General features: G+C 39.8%; 1 protein-coding gene across 1 annotated transcript in view; it reads right to left on the bottom strand.

Annotated features, from left to right (window-relative positions):
• The window catches only part of FAF1 (Fas associated factor 1), a 498,603-nt gene that overhangs the window by 153,066 nt on the left and 331,450 nt on the right, over nt 1-14,087 (bottom strand). The window lies entirely within an intron of this gene.

Genomic DNA, 14,087 nt, shown 5'->3' with positions numbered 1-14,087 from the left:
CACAAAATAATATATGAAAGATCTTTTAAAATGAAGGCTATTAAATGAGATGCTTCAATTACAATGATGCTTCAATTCAGTAAATGTTTACTGAGAATTTACTACATGCTGGGCACTAGTAAACATGTTCTGTTTATTTTGTTTTCAGCAACATCAATTGAGATGTAAGGTACTACAATGAAAAACATCACTTTCAAAATGTGAATTCAGCCCCTGATCTCTAAATTAGAATGGGATTTCAAACATTAAAAAAAGTATTTAATGTTCTGGTTGCATTTGTGCTGGGCCTTTGTTGCTGCCAACGGGCTTCCTCTAGTTGTAACACACAAGCTTCCTCTAGTTATGGAAAGGGGATACTCATTGCAGTGGCTTCTCTTGTTGTGGACCATGGACTTTGGGGTGCACGAACTTAGTTGTCCTGTGGCACATGGGACCTTTCCCAAACAGGAATCAAACCTCTGTTTTCTGCACTGGCAGGCAGATTCTTAACCACCTGACCACCAGGGAAGTCTGGGATACCAAACATTTGAATTGGGTTGTGAATACTGACAAATATTCACATCTTGGATAACAAGGGTGCCCCAGCAAGATATCTGGCTAAATGCCTGTCTGTACTATGTTTAGTAAATCAGGTCTACAAAGCTCATTTAATAAATGAAGTTTCTGTATTTTAAATTATGGTGGTATGTACCTAAATTATTAAAATGTATTAAAAGGAACTCAGGAGCAAAGATTCATGAAACTTGTCTAGAGGGGATATTATAGTTCAGTCAGTCATAGAATTATAGATACTAAAACTGGGATTTTAAAGATCTCTCACTAACGGTTTTCATGTTTCTTTTCACAGAGTTACCTAGCTGTCCTTTGTTTTTGTTCAGTCGCTCAGTTGTGTCCAACTCTTTGTGACTCCATGGATTGCAGCATGCCAGGATTCCCTGTCCTTCACCTTTTTCCCAAGTTTGCTCAAACTCATGTCCATTTAGTTGGTGATATCATCCAACCATCTCATTTTCTAGTGCCCCCTTCTCCTCCTGCCTTCCATCTTTAGCAGCATCAGGATCTTTTCCAGTGAATCAGCTCTTCGCACCAGATGGACAAAGTACTAGAGCTTTAGCATCAGTTCTTTCCAATGAATATTCAGGACTGATCTCCTTTAGGATGGACTGGTTGGATCTCCTGGCAGCCCAACAGACTCTCAAGAGTCTTCTCCAGCACCACAGTTCAAAGGCATCAATTCTTCAGTGCTTAGCCTTCTTTACTGTCCAGCTCTCACATTCAAACACAACTACTGGAAAAACCATAGCTTTGACAGTACAGACCTTTCTTAGCAAAGTTATCTCTCTGCTTTTTAATATGCTGTCTAGGTTATTCATAGCTTTTCTTCCAAGGAGGAAGCGTCTTTTAATTTCATGGCTGTAGTCACTGTCCATAGAGATTCTGAAGCCTGGGAAAATAAAGTCTGTGACTATTTCCATTGTTTCCCCATCTATCTGCCATGAAGTCATAGGACGGGATGCTATGATTTTAGTTTTTTGAATGTTGAGTTTTAAGCCAACTTTTTCATTCTCGTCTTTCACCTTCACCAAGAAGCTCTTTAATTCCTCTGCATTTTCTGCCATTAGGGTGGTGCACTGGCAAATATGAGGTTATTGATATTCTCCTGGCAATCTTGATTCCACCTTGTGAGTCATGCAGGAGTAGATATTATGGTCATCTGAATTAAATTCACCCATTCCGGTCCATTTTAGTTTACCAATTCCTAAAATGTCAATGTTCACTCTTGCTATCTCCTGTTTTGACCATTTTCAATTTGCCTTGTTTCATGGACCTAACATTCCAGGTTCCTATGCAATATTGTTCTTTACAGAATTAGACTTTACTTTCACCAGCAGACACATCTACACCTGGGCGTTGTTTCCACTTTGGCTCAGCCTCTTCATTCCTCCTAGAGCTGTTTTTCTGCTCTTCTCCAGTAGCATATTGGACACCTACTGACCTGGGAGGTTCATCTTTGAGTTATATCTTTTTGCCTTTTCATACTGTTCATGGGGTCCTCAAGGCAAGAATGCTGACGTGGTTTGCCATTTCCTTCTCCAGTGGACCACATTTTGTCAGAACTCTCCACCATCACCCGACCATCTTGGGTGACCCTACATGCCTTGGCTCATAGTTTCATTGAGTTAGGCAAGGTTGTGATCCATTTGATCAGTTTGGTTAGTTTTTTGTGATTGCTGTTTTCATTCTGTCTGCCCTCTGATGGATGAGCATAAGAGGCTTGTGCAAGCTTCTTGATGGGAGGGACTGGCTATAGGGAAAACTGGGTCTTGTTCTGGTGGGCAAAACTAGGCTCAGTAAGTCTTTAATCCAATTTTCTGCTGGTGGGTGGAGCCTCAGGCCAAATGCAACCTCTTTCAAAAGGACTTATGCTAGCCTGAAATAATGTTGACTCGGCAGGCTTTTCCTCCTTGGGCATAACCAAACATTAATGCCTAGACTTGTAACATTTTCCCTCTTATCTTAAAGACAGTTTCCCCAATGGTTTGAATAGAGAAGGTACATAATACTAATTGGAAAAATGAAATGAATGGCTCTTGCCCTAAGCATCTTCTATTCTGACTTTACCACTATTTCTCACAGAAGCCTTGGTTCCATTTGCAATCCTAATGTTTCTTAAGTGTTTTGCTTTGTGGAGTCAGAATCTCCTCTTTATTTCAGCAATTCAACAGCTTAAAAATTTAAACCCTTTCCCATATCAAAACAGCGAGGGAACCTACTCTTCAAATACATTTTCTAGGACCATAACTATACTTGAATTCCATCTGTGCTTCAGGTAGGCAAATATCTGGAGCATGAACTGCCTTTGAATTTTGAGGCTCAGTCTTTAAACAGGTAAAGGCTCAGGATATAAAAGGTACATTCCTTTAGAGTACTTAGCCAGGCTCACAGGCAAGTGGAAAGAAACAAAGGTCCAGTATGACAAACTTTCTCGTATTCGCAGTCAGTTAAGCTATCATCTCAGCCTTCACTTAGTCTTGCCTATCACTTACCCTCCCTTTAAGAGGCATCAGATTAAGAAGGAGGTTTGGAGGACAGAAGGATAAAAAAGAAAGAAATTGTTCTATAATTATCCCCACCCCCTCACTGTTTTACCTTACTCTCTCACATATATCCTTTCTCCTAATCTAGTTTTCAGACAAATAAAAACCTCTTTTCATAAAAACAGGACTTGACCTCATACTAGGAAGGTGATTTTAATTTTGTGCCTATGTAATGCATCGTTTTTTCTTCACAAAGTATAGAATTTCCAATTCTCTTAAGAGAGAGATCCTAGAACGACAAACCCTACAACAACAACATCTTCAAAGGAGGCTTTTTAAAAAGCCGATTTTGTTGAAAAAAGTATATTTCACATATAAATTATTGAACTATCTGCAAGAATGAGCTACTTAATTATGTATAAGGAACTCCCAATCTCTTCACATTTTCTTATCGGCCATCTAACAGGTTAGGAAAAGCTTTGTCCAAAAAATGAGATAAATAATCTTTTCTCTTTAATGTTTGCTGATGAGAATAGATAATCTCTTGGTTCAGAGATGGTTGCCCTAAAATTCTTTGAATCCAGAGAACTATTTATTCAGAATTTTTAAATAAAGGTAAAAAAAATTAGTGATTCTATTTTGGCTTATTGCATTCAGTTATTCCCTTTATCATTTAAAATATATCCATAAGCCCTACTAAGTGCTATATAGCCTGGACTTGGATGAAAGATATATAGTGTATGTTCTCTCATGGAATATAATGTAATACATTTGTGACCCTAAGCACTGTAGCCCGCCAGGCTCCTTTGTTTATGGGATTCTCCAGGCAAGAATACTGGAGTGGATTGCCATTCCCTTCTCCAGAGGATCTTCCTGACCCAGGGATCGAGCCTACGTCTCCTGCATCACAAACAGATTCTTTACCATCTAAGCTTCAGGGAAAATCCAATGTAATATACAGTTACAGGTAATTATAATAACTAACAATAAGTGTTAAAAAAAAGTGTGAAAAATAGAGATCTCTTCAAGAAAATTGGAGATACCAAGGGAACATTTCATGCAAAGATGGGCACAGTAAAGGACAGAAATGGTAAGGACCTGAAAAGAAGCAGAAGAGATTAAGAACAAGAATACACAGAACTCTACAAAAAAGGTCTTAATGACCCAGATAAGCACAATGGTATGCTCACTCACTTAAGAATCAGACATCCGGGAGTGTGAAGTCAAGTGGGCCTTAGGAAGCATTACTACAAACAAAGCTGGTGGAGGTGATAGAATTCAGCTGAGCTATTTCAAATCCTAAAAGATAATGCAGTTAAAGTGCTGTACTCAATATGCCAGCAAATTTGGAAAATTCAGCAGTGGCCACAGGACTGAAAAAGGTCATTCCAATTCCAAGGAAAGGCAATACCAAAGAATGTTCAAACTACCATACAATTGTGCTAATTTCAAAGGCTAGCAAGGTAATGCTCAAAGTCCTCCAGGCTGGGCTTCAACAGCACATGAATTGAGAACTTCTAGGTGTATAAGTTGGATTCATAAAGGGCAGAGGAATCAGAGGTCAAATTGCCAACATCTGTTAGATCATAGAAAAAGCAAGAGAATTCCAGAAAAACATCTACTCCTGCTTCATTGACTATGCTAAAGCCCTTGACTGTGTGGATTACAACAAACTGGAAAATTCTTGAACAGATGGGAAAATACTACTTTACCTGCCTCCTGAGAACCTTGTAGGCAGATCAAGAAGAAATAGAACTGGACATTGAACAACAGACTGGTTCAAAATTGGGAAAGGAGTATGTCAAGGCTGTATATTGTCATCTTGCTTATTTAACTTACATGCAGAGTACATCATGCAAAATGCTGGGCTGGATGAATCATAAGCTGGAATCAAGATTGTGGGGAGAAATAGCAAAAACCTCAGATACGCATATGATACCACCCTAACGGCAGAAAGTGAGGAGGAATTAACGAGCCTCTTGATGAGGGTTTAAGAGGAGACTGAAAAAGCTGGCTTAAACCTCAACATTCAAAAAACTAAGATCATGGCATCCAGTCCCATCACTTCTTGGCAAATAGATGGTAAAATTAAAAAAAAAAAAGTGGGAACAGTGACAGATTTTATTTTCTTGGGCTACAAAATCACTGCGGGTGGTGACTGCAGCCATGAAATTAAAAGACACTTATTCCTTGGAAGAAAAGCTATGAAAAACCTAGACAGCATATTAAAAAGCAGAGACATCACTTTGCTGACAAAGGTCCATCTAGTCAAAGCTATGGTCTTTCCAGTAGTCATGTATGGATGTGAAGTGAAATGAAGTGAAGTCGCTCAGTCGTGTCTGACTCTTTGTAATCCCATGGACTATAGCCTATCAGCCTCCTCTGTCCATGGGATTTTCCAGGCAAGAGTACTGCAGTGGGTTGCCATTTCCTTCTCCAGGGATCTTCCCGACCAGGGATCAAACCCAGGTCTCCTGCATTGTAGGCAAACGCTTTACCATCTGAGCCACCAGGGAAACCGTGAGAGAGTGCCGAAGAACTGATGCTTTTGAATTGTGGTACTGGAAAAGACTCTTGAGAGTCCCTTGGGTTGCAAGGATATCAGACCAGTCAATCTTAAAGTAAATCAGTCCTGAATATTTATTGGAAGGACTGATGATGAAGCTGAAGCTCCAGTACTTTGGCCACCTGAAGCAAAGATCCGACTCATCAGAAAAGACCCTGATGCTGGGAAACATTGAGGTCAGGAGCAGATGGCGATAGAGGATGAGATGGTGGATGCCATCACTGGATCAATGGACATGAGTTTGAGCAAACTCTGGGAGATGGTGAAGGATAGAAAAACCTGGTGTGTTGCAGTCCATGTGGTCACGAAGAGTCAGACACAACTTACTGACTGCACAACAACAAGTGTTAGGACAGGTAAGTTCAGTGGAGAGCACCTAAGATCATGGCAGTGCAAGGAATCAGAGCAAACTTCTTAGAAAAGAAGATAACTAAACTGCTTGAGACAAAAATTTAGAACTCATGTATACATAAGGGAAACTCATAATTAAAGCTGATATTTCTTTCACCAACTACTCACTATGTTAAGAAGCTAGTTAAAAGTCTGGGATACAGAGAAAATCCATGGTTCCAGTTTTCAAGAAATTCCCATTTTAAAGCAAGACATATTTGGTGGCAAATATGTGTTTTTCAGTGTTAAGGGATACAATAAAAGTTTAAGCAAAGACTACTGAAGAACAAAGGAGACTTGTGCAGGCCTCACACAAGTGCTAATATTTCACCCATATCTTTAAAAAAGATTATATATTAATGAGATTATCTCTTCAACCATTATCTGCTTTGCAAATATTTTCCCCATTTACATTTTCATTTTATTGTGCTTTTGGAGACAAGGAACTTTTTCATTTTTACACTATTGGACTTTTGCTTCATAGCTTTTCTTTCTGTTTGTGGTTAGGAAGCCCTTCTCATCCTGACATATCTTGCAGTTTTTGTGTTTCCCAAAGTGCTTAACATAGTGCCATATGCATATTGGTTTTAATGTGAACATAAGGTTTTAGGACTAGCTGCTTTATTTTACAGGTATGCTTGGGCTTCCCTGATAGTTCAGTTGGTAAAGAATCCGCCTGTAATGCAGGAGACCCTGGTTCGAATTCCTGGGTCGGGAAGATCCACTGGAGAAGGAATAGGCTACCCACTCCAGTATTCTTGGGCTTGCCTTGTGGCTCAGCTGATAAAAAGTCCGCCTGCAATGCGGGAGACCTTGGTTTGATCCCTGGGTTGGGAGGATCCCCTAGAGAAGGGAAAGGCTACCCACTCTAGTATTCTGGCCTGGAGAATTCCATGGATTGTACAGCCCATGGGGTCACAAAGAGTTGGACACGACTGAGCAACTTTCACTTAAAAAAGATATCAATGCTGTGGAGAGTGTGTAATGGAAGATTGTTGGGGAGGGAGCTGTACTCTAGGGAGAGAAAAACCACAAGCAAGAAATTGGATATCTTAAAAAAATCAATAAAAAATTACAAAAAATAAACTAAATCATCAGCTCAATGTATGGAAGTGGAATATGGACTGGCTACAAGGCAAGGAAGTTTTCAGGAAACTAGATTATAGCACTCAAACTGGCATACTTAGGAATTTGGACTTTACTCTGATGGCAATAGGGAAATCACTAACGATTTTCAAGGACACGACTGTTCAGAGAACAACTCTGATGGATGGATGGATGTGTGTGTCTACACGTGTGCATGCATACGTGTCTTTTTGTGGTGATTTGGTACCATATGGCAGATTTGATCAGAAGACATGAGAAGGGATACTTATTTCAATGTTCCAAGTGCAAGGACTTGAGAGTTTATACCTTAATAGCAGTGAGAATTTAATAAAGGGGACAAACTTAAAACATACTTTAATAGAACTGATAAGAATTGTTCATCATTTAGATTTGAAACTTTAAAAAAGTGGAAGAGGCATGTAAAACCAAATTCCTAGTTTGGGTAACTGAGTGGTAGGGAAGGTCAGGTCCAGAAGGTCAGGGAAGGAAGAATATTGAGGCCTGTTCTCAGAATACATCTGAGGAAGCGGTAGGACATCCAAGGAAAAACATCTAATAGGCAACTTGAAAAAAAATCTTTTTAGGAGCTCAAGAAAGAGGTCCAGAAAAGATTTAGATCTGGAAATAATCAGCAGATAAATAATAGCTGAGGTTATAGAAATGAATAAGATCATTCAGGTAAAAAATAAAAAAAAAGAACAACAATAGGGATAAAAGTTTATAGAATATATTTCAACTGGTGAAGAAAAAGAGATGAAGTGAAAACTATCAAAGATTAGGAAGACAATTAAGAGAAAGAATCCGAGACGTAAGATCTGAGGAAATCTCAATGAAGACAAGAAATGTAAACAGATTCAGAAGGATGAGAATTAAGTAAAAGGCAGTTATGGTATGACAAAAAAAAAAAAAAAAGGATAAAGGATCCTGAATTTATAAACAAAAGAATAGGTGTTGAATATTTTGCCATTTTCTATATGACTCTAGGCAAGCATCATTACATCACTAGGGCAGAGGGTGACTTATATTGACACAAAGGTGGCTGTGAAAATGAAAAGATATGGTGTAGTATGGCATTTTATAAAATCTACTTTTTTCTGTCCCAAACTGTTTTTTTATTTAAATATAGTTTATGTACAGTATTATAAAAGTTACAGGTGTACAATATAGTGGTTCACAATTATTAAAGGTTATATTCTATTTCGGAGAAGGCAATGGCACCCCACTCCAGTACTCCTGCCTGAAAATCCCATTTATGGAGGAGCCTGGAGGGCTGCAGTCCCTGGGGTTGCTGAGGGTCGGACACGCCTGAGCGACTTCACTTTCACTTTTCACTTTCATGCATTGGAGGAGGAAATGGCAACCCACTCCAGTGTTCTTGCCTGGGGAATCCCAGAGACGGGGGAGCCTGGTGGGCTGCAGTCTATGGGGTCACACAGAGTCGGACACGACTGAAGTGACTTAGCAGCAGCATATTCTATTTATATTTGTAAAATATTGCCTATATTCCCAGTGTTGTATAATGTATCTTTGTAGCTTATTTTATACATAGTATTAGGTTGGTGCAAAAGTAATTTAATTTCTGAAAAGAAAACTGCCTTTCTGAATATGAGTTCCCGATCACTGGACATATTCAAGTAAAATCTCTGTGGTAATTTGTTGAAGAACTTCATCAGGAATTAAAGTATTTATGGAGAGTTTTAGTAGAATGTATTGTTGTTGCTGCTGCTGCTAAGCCGTTTCAGTCGTGTCTGACTCTGTGCAACCCCATAGACGGCAGCCCACCAGGCTCCCCCGTCCCTGGGATTCTCCAGGCAAAAACACTGGAGTGGGTTGCCATTTCCTGCTCCAATGCATGAAAGTGAAAAAATAAAGTGAAGTCGCTCAGTCGTGTCTGACTCCTAGCGACCACATGGACTGCAGCCCATTAGGCCCCTCTGTCCACGGGATTGTACTGGAGTAGGTTGCCATTGCCTTCTCCGAGAATGTATTAGGTTGGTGCAAAAGTAATTTTGGTTTAGCACTGCTGAACTTTGCCATTTGATACTGGAATGAATATGTTCTTAAATAAGTGTGATTATGTTATACATCATTTTAATGTGCATTTCTTGCTTTATCTGTCTTGCTAATGAATCATTACTTTTTGTTTATTTTATATGCATTTTAGACTATGGAAATGATGTTAGACAAAAAGCAAATTTGAGTGATTTTCTTATTTGAGTTCAAATTGGGTCATAAAGCACCAGAGATAACTCACAACATCAACAACGCATTTGGCCCAGGAATTGCTAATGAATGTACAGTGCAGTGGTGGTTCAAACAGTTTTGTAAAGGAGACAAAAGCCTTGAAGACAAAGAATGTAGTGGCTGGCCATCGGAAGTTGACAACGACCAACTGAGAGGATCATCGAAGCTGATCCTCTTCACAACTAAATGAGAAGCTGCTAAAGAACTCAACATAGACCATTCTAAGGTCATTTGTCATTTGAAGCAAATTGGAAAGGTGAAAAAGGTCAATAAGTGGGTGTCCCATAAGCTGACTGCAAATGAAAAAAATTGTCATTTTGAAGTGTTGTCTCTCTTACTCTATGCAACAATGAACGATTTTTCAATCAGATTGTGACCTGTGACGAAAAGTGTATTTTATATAACAACTGGTGACAGTCAGCTCATTAACTGGACTGAGAAGCTCCAAAGCACTTCCCAAAGCCAAACTTGCACCAAAGAAAGGTCATGGTCTCTGTCTGCTGCCCTTCTGATCCACTACAATCTTCGTAATCCCAGAGAAACCATTACATCTGAGAAGTATGCTCAGCAAATCCATGAGATTCACCGAAAACTGCAATGCCTGCATACAGCATTGGTCAACAGAAGGGACCCAATTCTTCTCCACAACAACACCTGACCGTATGTTGCATAATCAACACTTCAAAAGCTGAACGAATTAGGCTAAGCAGTATTGGCTCGTCCACCATATTCACCTGATCTCTCACCAACTGACTACCACTTCTTCAAGCATCTCAACAACTTTTTGCAGGGAAAATATTTCCACAGCCAGCAGGAGGCAGAAAATGCTTTCTAAGAGTTCGTCAAATACTGAAGCATGGATTTTTATGTGACAGGAATAAACTTATTTCTCACTGGCAAAAGTGTGTTGATTGTAATGGTTCTTATTTTGATTAATAAAGATGTGTTTGAGCCTAGTTATAATGACTTAAAATTCATGGTCCAAAACCAGAATTACATTTGCACCAACCTAGTTTCACCTCTTAGTCAGCTACCTGTATTCTGGCTCTCACTTCCCTCTTCCCGAAGGGAAAGGAGACTGCATAGTCTATGGGGTCGCAAAGAGTCAGAAACGGGTGAGCAACTTTCATTGCCCTCTCCCCACTGGTAACCACTAGTTTGTTCTCTTTATCTGTAAGTCTGCTTCTTTTTTGTTATATTCACTAGTTTGTTGTGTTTTTCAGAATACAGACATAAGTGATATCACATAGTATTAGTCTTTCTCTGTCTTATTTCATTTAACACAATAACTTCCAAGGCCATCCATGCTGCTGGAAATGGCAAAATTTCATTCCTTACTATGGCTGAGAGGTATTCCATTGTGTATGTGAGCACACACACGTGTGCATATGTAAAATACTATACATATTAATACATATACACACAAATATATAATGCCAGGACCCCTGGCCTGGGGACCCCAACACGGGGCTCAGACCTCTCAGTCCTATGAGAGCCTCTGCAATATAATTATTCTCCAGTTTGTGACTTGGGGCTATGAGACTTGATTATGTCATGAATCTGCCCCTCCTACCCATCTCATTTTAGTTCCTTTATGTCTTTAGTTGGAGGAGATCTTTTCTGATAGGTTCTACTTTTTTTCATTGATGGTTGTTCTGCATACAGTTGTGATTTTGGTGTGCTTGTGAGAGAGGTAAGCTCAGGATCCACCATCTTAAATGATCTCCCAAAGACTATTATCTGACTCTAACAGTTAAATTCAATTTTAGTCACATAACAGAAAGAAGCCATGCTGTAGTGAATTAATAAAACAAACAATGAAGAAATAGAGTCATTTAGTACAGATTACGAAGCTTGGCTGTGAATAAAAGAACAGATGAGTTAAAGCTTTAGGGGGAAGCTAAATTTGAAGGAATAGAATATATATATGTAATGCTGCTGCCGCTGCCGCTGCTAAGTGGCTTCAGTCGTGTCCGACTCTGTGTGACCCCATAGACGGCAGCCCACCAGGCTCCTCCATCCCTGGGATTCTCCAAGCAAGAACACTGGAGTGGGTATATATGTAATATATATATTTATAATACAATAATATAAATAAAACATAATATATATTTTTATATAATGCATATGTATTTATATATTATATACATATTTAGGATGAGAGTATATATATTATATATATAATATATATAAATATTTAGAATGAAGAGAAGGAACCAATAGATAGGGGATTAAAAATGCAAGAGTGAGTCCTTACCCTTCCCATGTTGTACGGAGAGGCTAGTTGGAGTAGGATCAAGATAATAGGCAGAACATAGACTCTTAACAACAAACATTTCAGCTGACAAATTAGGGTAAAAAAATCTGATGCTGATATAAAAATACCCTAATTTGAACAGTCAAAAGGATCATAAACATCTTGATGTATCAGATCAACTGGGACAGTTTCAAAGAACAGCAGGTCCCTCAATGACTGGAATAAACAGATTTTGTCTTATTTGAGCCCCCTCCCTCACCTCCCACCTGGCCGCCCAGTCCTACTGTGACGCCCAGCCACCTCTGGAGCCCGAGGCAGCTACCATACGCTAAGTTTTTAAGTAATTGTCTTGCCCTGGGAGTGAGGAAAATAAGAAAGAGACTTTGTTTTAATAAAAACCAGTGTGTCTGGTTGAAACTTTTTCATTTAGGCATTTCAGTTGTATGCAGAGATCAAAACGTGACTAAAGAGCCAGTTTAAGATGGCGGAGTAGAAGGACATGTGCACATCTCCTCCTGCAAGAGCATCAAAACTGCAACTAGCTGTTGAACAACCACTGGCAGAAGGACACTGGAACCCACCAAAAAAGATACCACATGTCCAAAGGCAAGGAAGAAGCCACAGTGAGATGGTAAGAGGGGCATAATCACGATAAAATCTAACCCCATACCCGCCGGGTGGCTGATCCATAGACTAGAGAAGAGTAATACCAAAGAAGCTCTTGCACTATTGTGAAGGTTCTGAACTTTCACAGAACCTTCCCAGGCTTCCCAGCTTGGGGATCCAACAAAGGAACTGGGAACCCCCAAGGAATTCGGCCTTGAAGGCCAACAGGATTTGATTATAGGCCTTCCAGAGGACTGAGGGAAACAGAGACTCCAGTCCTGGAGGGGAGGCATAAACAAAATTGTGCACATACCAAGACCCAGAGGAAAGGAGTTGTGACCCCACAGGAGGCTGAACCAAAACTACCTGCTAGTGTTGGAGGGCCTCCTGTGGAGCTGTGGGTTGGCAGGGGCTCAACACATAGGGACAGGTACTGGAAGGTCCCCTTGACATAAACTTTCTTGGAGTTTGCCATTAACCTTACCATAGAGCCCATAACACCAGGGCTGGGTCAACTTAGATGGATTTTTTTTTTTAACTTTACAATATTGTACTGGTTTTGCTGTATATCAACATGAATCCTCCACAGGTATACACGTGTTCCCCATTCTGAACCCTCTTCCCTCCTCCCTCCCCATCCCATCCCTCTGGGTTGTCCCATTGCACCAGGCCCAAGCATCCAGTATCGTGCATCAAACCTGGACTGGCGACTCGTTTCATATATGATATTATACATGTTTCAATGCCATTCTCCCAAATCATCCTACCCTCTCCCTCTCCCACAGAGTCCAAAAGACTGTTCTATACATCAGTGTCTCTTTTGCTGTCTCATATACAGGGTTATTGTTACCATCTTTCTAAATTCCATATACATGTGTTAGTATACTGTATTGGTGTTTTTCTTTCTGGCTTACTTCACTCTGTATAATATGCTCCATTTTCACCCACCTCATTAGAACTGATTCAAATGCATTCTTTTTAATGGCTGAGTAATACTCCATTGTGTATATGTACCACAGCTTTCTTATCCATTCATCTGCTGATGGACATCTAGGTTGCTTCCATGTCCTGGCTATTATAAACAGTGCTGCGATGAACATTGGGGTACACGTGTCTCTTTCAGTTCTGGTTTCCTCAGTGTATATGCCCAGCAGTGGGATTGCTGCGTCATAAGGCAGTTCTATTTCCAGTTTTTTAAGGAATCTCCACACTGTTCTCCATGGTGGTTGTGGTTCCTGGTGGAGCAACCTAGAGCCTGTACAGGGCTGGGTCAAACAACTACCAGGAAGGGAGTGCAACCCCCACCCATCAGCAGATAGTTGGATTAAAGCTTTACTAAGCAAGGCCCTGTCTACCAGAGCAAGTCCCTCTAATCAAAAAGCTCACACAAGCTACTTAGACTCATCCATCAGAAGGCAGACAGAAGAAGCACAGTCTCACAGTGGCTAAAACAAAAAACATATCACAGAAAGTTAATTACGATGACAAAGTAGAAAGTTAAGTCCCAGATGAAGGGACAAAATAAAATTCCAGAAAAACAACTAAATGAAGTGGAGACAGAACTCAGAATAAGAATTCAGAATAATGATAGGGGAGATGATCCGGGATCTCGGGAAAAGAAGGAGGCAAAGATTGAGAAGATTCAAGAAATGTTTAACAAAGACCTACAAGAACTAAAGAACAAACAGATGAATAATAGGCTAGAAGGAATCAAGAGCAGAATAACTGAGGCAGAACAGATAAATGGCCTGGAGGACAGAATGGTGGAAATAATCGCCACAGAAAAGAATATAGAAAAAAGAATGGGGAAAAAAAAATGAAGACAGCCTAAGAGACCTCTGGGACAGCATTAAATGCATCAATTATTGCATTATAGGGC

Source organism: Bos mutus, chromosome 3 (genome assembly GCF_027580195.1).
Source record: "Bos mutus isolate GX-2022 chromosome 3, NWIPB_WYAK_1.1, whole genome shotgun sequence".
Taxonomy (NCBI): Eukaryota; Metazoa; Chordata; class Mammalia; order Artiodactyla; family Bovidae; genus Bos; species Bos mutus.
The sequence above is the reverse complement of the archived record's forward strand: the minus strand, read 5'-3'. Positions and strand labels throughout refer to the sequence as shown.